General features: G+C 31.4%; 1 pseudogene; it reads left to right on the forward strand.

Moving 5' to 3' along the window:
• Positions 1-1189: 1189 nt before the first annotated feature.
• The window catches only part of LOC107874034, a 70306-nt pseudogene continuing 65106 nt past the window's right edge, over positions 1190-6389 (forward strand).

Here is a 6389-nt window from a genome sequence, read left to right on the forward strand (position 1 = left end):
AAGGTTGAAAAGAGAGAGTTTCATGCATGTGTTCACAAGAGTTTAAAGCAAGAGCCCTTTTGAATTTATTGATTGATATGGTGGTCCCAAACTTTATGTTTTGAAAGAAGAGATTATAATATGCTATGAATGGCCCAGAGATATGACTTGCAAGTCAATTGTATGACGATACCATATAAAAATGTATGCCATAACAGAGTTCGAGTTTTTAGATTTTGATTTCAGAGAATACATGTTTAAAAGACCTAAAAATGGGCTTAAAGAGGGTTAGGTGGTTTCCCAAAGAAGGCTTGAGTTCAAGAACTTCTAGCTTAAAATCGTGTTTTACCTATACGGGTTCATTTCATCCCCTAGAGGGATTATACGCTGGCCTAGTGCCCTATGGCGTATTAGAGACAGAGACACCAACCCTTGCAGTAAAATCGGGTTGGGGGCTTGGTTGCTGAGTTATGCAGATTCCATTTAGCCCATGGAATTTTAGAGTTGTGGGGTACACCACTTAGCACAGAAGTAAAAACAAAGAGTGTGTCAGGGAGTTCAGATAATTGTTCAGAGTCCTTTAAATATGCCCATGTGTTTTCTTTGCATATGTATAGTTATGAACTATTTTCTAAATTGCTCTCACCTATGTTGAATAAAAATTGTTATTTTGGAATTTTTCTGCATACCAGTACAATTGTATTGACCCCCTATATTTCAGGGTCTGAGGCTCAGTCTAGAGGTCCTGTTGGATAATTACCCTGCGTTAATGATTATTTTGTGCATGTAGAGTTGTATATGTGTTTATCTTGGTGTTTGTAAACGTTATGAATGTATAGAAAATTGGTTCTCCCGGAAAGTGGTGTTAACGGGAGTAAGTCACTCCTAAGGCTTATTTTTGGACGTGACATTCTGTTTAGCCTCTCTTATTTTCTTATTCTTCTAATTTCATCATCTGTTAGCTTAATAGAACAAGTCATACAATAGTCACAATAATCTGAAAAATCAACTTTAAATTTATGATACCTTATATGCTAATACATATTTGTATTTGCTGATTGTTATGCTTTTATTTGATACTGCAATCTAATATAACTTTTGCTAATAATATATTTTTAGCACGTTTTATGGCATGAATTAACTAATTCTTATGCATAATGAGTTTGAAAGAAACAAACAAGAAATATTAGCTGATCAAAGTGCATCAATTATGGAAGGAGAAACTAATTCAGTTAGTCAGACTACTCAGTTGAGTGAAATGGATATCTGGGTGCAATCTGATCTGTTGGTGGAAAGAAAAATGGAAGATTCAAAGGTCTTGGATCCCTGGGTCAAAGTGTAAATACATCTAGGAAATCAAAATCAACTTTGCCGAATAAAATTGATGAGATGATTAAGTCCAGGTTAATGCTTCAAATGCTGATTTGTATACTCAGTTGTAGAATGAACGATACAAAAATAAGAAGATGAGAAAGGAATTGGACTTATTGAAGAAACATGTATACAAGAAATCATCTTCGAATGATGAATGCCCATCTAAAGAAGACAACCAAGCTTATGAGGATGAAAGTGATGATGACTCTGATGACGTGAATGAAAGTGATTTTGACCCTGATAACGCGAATGAAAGTGATTCTGACCTTGATGGTTGGTAGTTTTATTAAGGATTCAAGTTTGAATTATTTTGTTTTGAACCATTTAAGAATCATACATTATTGGTGGATGTTATGAATTATATTTTTTGTTAGTTGTAATGGTTTACATTAGACTTCTCTTGAATGTTGTTTTTGAGAATTATTGGAGATTTCAAATAGATTTTTGACTAATTGTGAAATATTTCTAGTGATTTACGTGTGAATTATTAATTGAGGATTTTCATGGGATGTACATGCTAAATATTCATGAAAATTATCTTGCGATCATTTATTTTTGCGGATTTACTTGGGGCATTTCATAGGATTTTTCTTGCGAAATAGTTTTATAAATATCTGCAAGAAATTTTTTTGATTAATTAGAAATTTTCACCTCTAAACTTTCTACGGATTTACTTGGGGATCTTCATGGGAAATAACTTGTGAATTTTTTCATTAAAATCCGTAGGTAAATTTCTTTTCGTATGAAATTTTATCAAATAATTCATGCAAAATTTTGATAGTTAGTCGCAAATAAATCCACAACTAACTTACTTGCGGATTTATTTCTGCAACTAAATTACCTAGGGATTTTCTAAATCCTCAAGTAATAATTACCTATGAAGGTTTTTTCTTTGGATTCTAATTGGCAAGAAAATCCGCAAGTAATCAAATTATTTGGGGATTTTATCGTATTATTCCTATGAAAATTTCCAAGTAATTAACACTTTTCTTGTAATGTCAGTTACAAATTAACAGTTGCATATGTTTACTTCTATTATTACCCACTTTGAGTTTTTTATTGGACAAGTAAATTAAAATAATTATTTTTAATAAAAAAGTCAAGTAAAATAGAAGAGAGAAAGTAATACATAAAATAATTTTTTCAGCAGGGTAAAAATCATAGAATGTCTGAAACATATTGGGGATGATAGCTTTTAAGAGGAGATTGACATATTAAATTCTTTTTTGAAATGTCCATTGTTTAAAGGTCTGTTAATAACCTACAATTAACAAAACTAACTAATCGAGACAAAATCATTGATTGAATTATTCCTCCAAATTTGTGTTCCTCGTCAGCATGTGATTTGAATTTTGAACATGATAATTATTGGTTCTAAGGAGAGAACGAGGTCTCATGTTCAAAACTTTAAACAATGTACTAGTCTTGGTGCATAGAGTTATTGCCTGATACATGTTGATGCTGGGAGGCGACAAGAATTAATCAAGGTGCGCACAAGCTGATCTAAACACCACGGTTATGAAAAAATGTTTGGTTTTTCCATGGTTTTGGAAGTTTGCTGCAATTCATATTCTTTAAAGTTCTTTGAGATAGTTTTTCGCTATCCTACATATTTAGTTCTTAGACGTTTTTGTTTCCATCCTCTGTTGTTAACCTTCCAGTTATGTATGTCAATATGCAGTATTGAAAGTTTCCAACCAGAGGCCTCTGCCCTTTCAGGAATCGAAGAATGGCCAGGAAAGCAAATCCACAGCTACAATTATTAGGTTTCTGAACCTTTTCGAGATCAAGTATGTATCGCGTGCATTGTAATCTTGAGAGGTTTAATGTTAGTACTGCAACGATGTGACTATGAAATAGCTTGCATTATGAACGTTCCCTAAATAGTGAATGTTAAAATGTGGAACTGCTAGTGTTGATTTTGCTATGACCAAAAATGTCAAGGCAGAATTACAAAAAAGAAAAGAAACACGGATAATAATATCTTCTTTCCATATGATATAACTTTTCTTCTTCATTGATATTGGATTCAGAGGATATGATCAATGGTTTGGCAGGTCGTTGTGGTCATAGGAGGTGCCGAAAGTGCAAATGATATCTTCAGAGAAGTTGCTGTAAAACAGTCCACATTTCTTCTAGATCAGCTTTAAGTGGGAATACTCCCAAAAAGCTACATGGATTTGAAAATCTTTGGCTCCACTCTAAGGTAAAGTAGTTAATAACGAACTCTCGACCAAAATAAGTTATTTTTTAAATCAATTCATCAAAGTAATATTTTTTTTTTTGAAACTTTACCAAACTAGTATAAACGTTGTTCCCAGTAACGTATTGTGCTTTAAAAATAGTTAACGGACCAAAATGAGCCATGGGTGACGTTAAAATAGAAATCGTTACTATCAGTAACGTTTTTGACATAAAACGTTACTGTTAGTAATATTTTTGACATAAAACACTACTATTAATAACAAGACTCTGCAATTCTGCCATATCAGAATCTTTGTATAAATCTAACGTTAAATTCGTTATTTCCAATTATGTTTTAGATTTAAAACGTTACTCTGAGTAACGATACTATCAAATCAACTCAAAACTCTATGCCGTCAGAATTTTTAACATTAAAGTCGTTATTAGTAGTCCCTTTTAAGATAAAAATGTTATTATGGGTAACGATTCTATTGAATCAAATCACGGACCTATAAAGTTGGAATCTTGGTGATTGATTTACTAATAAAACATTACTGTCAATAACGTTTTAGCTCTAAGATGTGACTGACAATAACAATTAACAACAAACGACATTCCAACAAGTGACAGAAAATTATTGTCAGTCACATCTTACAGCTATCACTTGTTGGAATGTCGTTTGTTATTAATTGTTATTGTCAGTCACATCTTACAGCAAAAACGTTATTGGAAGTAACGATTTATTGGTAAATCAATCACCACGATTCCAACCTTGCAGGTCCATGATTTGATTCGATAGAATCGTTACCCATAGTAACCTTTTTATCTTAAAAAGTGACTACTGATAATGACTTTAATGTCAAAAATTCTGACGCCATAGAGTTTTGAGTTGATTTGATAGCAAGTTACTCGGAGTAATATTTTAAAGCTAAAACATAATTGACACTAAAGAATTTAACGTCAGATTTGTACAAAGATTCTGATGTGGCAGAGTTGCAGAGTCTCGTTACTCATAGTAATGTTTCATGTCAAAAACGTTACTAACAGTAACGTTTCATGTCAAAAACGTTACTTACAGTAACGTTTCATGTCAAAAATGTTACTGACAGTAACGATTCCTATTTTAACGTCAACCATGGCTCTTTTTGGCCCGTTAACTTTTTTTAAAGCATAATACGTTACTGTAAACAACATTTATACTAGTTTGGTAAAGTTTCAAAAAAAAATATTACTTTGGTGAATTAATTTAAAAAATAACTTATTTTGGTCTAGAGTTCGTTAATAACTTGATTAACAATGTTGTGGGGAGATTAATTATCGATTCTTGATGCTGAATTAATCTTTCCATTCCTAGAAGTTATTCATATACTGGGTAAATGATGCAGATTGAAGCAGTTGGTATAGATGGTGGAGTCAATTTTCAAGACGGATCCAAAGTCTATGTTGATATCATCCTACACTGCACAGGATGAGTTTGATTACCCGATTTTGTCCTTTTTCCTTTCTTTCCTCTCCACATTGGTGGAAGTAAATAAACAGGAATAGTATGTACGTAAAGATTCATCAGGAAGTGGTAGATTACTTGCCTTTCACTTAATTAGAATAAGAGAGAAAACTGGAAGGAAGGATTAGAAAATAATTGTCAAATAATCTATAACTGAATGGGAGGATGAAGTATCAGTAGTGTTTACTGTTCAACTTCTCCCAGGAACAAATACCACTTTCCTTTCCTTGAAATTAATGAGATAGTGACTGTGGATGACAACAGCGTTGGGCCACTTTACAAGCACATTTTTCCACCTGCCATTGCTCCAAGTCTTTCCTTTGTTAGGCTACCATGAAAGGTAAATATTATAGTTCTGGGATTAGGTATATCAATTTTAAGGTTTTGATGCATAGTGGACATGAACCAAGTGTTTCCTTTGGTTTGCACCAGCTTTTACCGTTTCCCCCTAGTGAATTACAAAGCAAGTGATTACTGGCGTTTTATCCGGTCGAATTTCTCCACTCTCGAAGGAAGATATGATTGCTGATACCAATGCATTCTACTCATCCTTGGATGATTCTAACATTCCAAAATGGTACTCTCACAATGTTGAGTTACAGGTATGAAATCTGACTGACCTTGTTCAGTCACTACTAAAAAAGATAGATTTTCGACAACAAAAAAGCGACCACAAGTGGGCGCTTTTATATTTTAAAATTTCAAAATAATCATTTTTATATTAATTATTATTTCCTTTATAGTTAAAAAAAAAAAACGATCACTTGTGGTAGGTTTTAATTAAAACAAATATAATTAAAATATTTTTAAAAACCGACCGTATATTTTTAATAAAGCCGACCACTAGTGGTCGGTTTTAAACTAAAATAAAAATAAATAATTTTTAAGAACTGACCACTACTTGTGGTCGGTTTTTAATTAAAATAATAATTTTTTTTAAAAAAACTGACCACTTATGATCAGTTTTTAATTAAAATAAAAATAAAATAATTTTAAAAAACTGACCACTTGTGGTCGATTTTTAATTATAATAAAAAAGAAAATTAATTTTAAAAAATAAATAATATAATAATAAAAAAATAATTAAAAAGTAATTATTGGGAGTTAAAAAAAAATAGAAGAAAACCGACCAATTGTAGTTAGTTTTTATTAAAAAATAGTTATATATATAATCTAATATATTATTTTTTTTGAAATTACACTAATCTCACGTAGTCAATAACCAATATAATAATAATAAAAATCAATCAATCTTAGATTTTGTGAAAAAATTACCCTAAAAAATATATCAAATAAAATAAATAAATTACGTTAAACATAATCTTTATCTTTTACTTATGTTTCAATA

Source organism: Capsicum annuum, chromosome 6 (genome assembly GCF_002878395.1).
Source record: "Capsicum annuum cultivar UCD-10X-F1 chromosome 6, UCD10Xv1.1, whole genome shotgun sequence".
NCBI classification, from domain to species: Eukaryota; Viridiplantae; Streptophyta; class Magnoliopsida; order Solanales; family Solanaceae; genus Capsicum; species Capsicum annuum.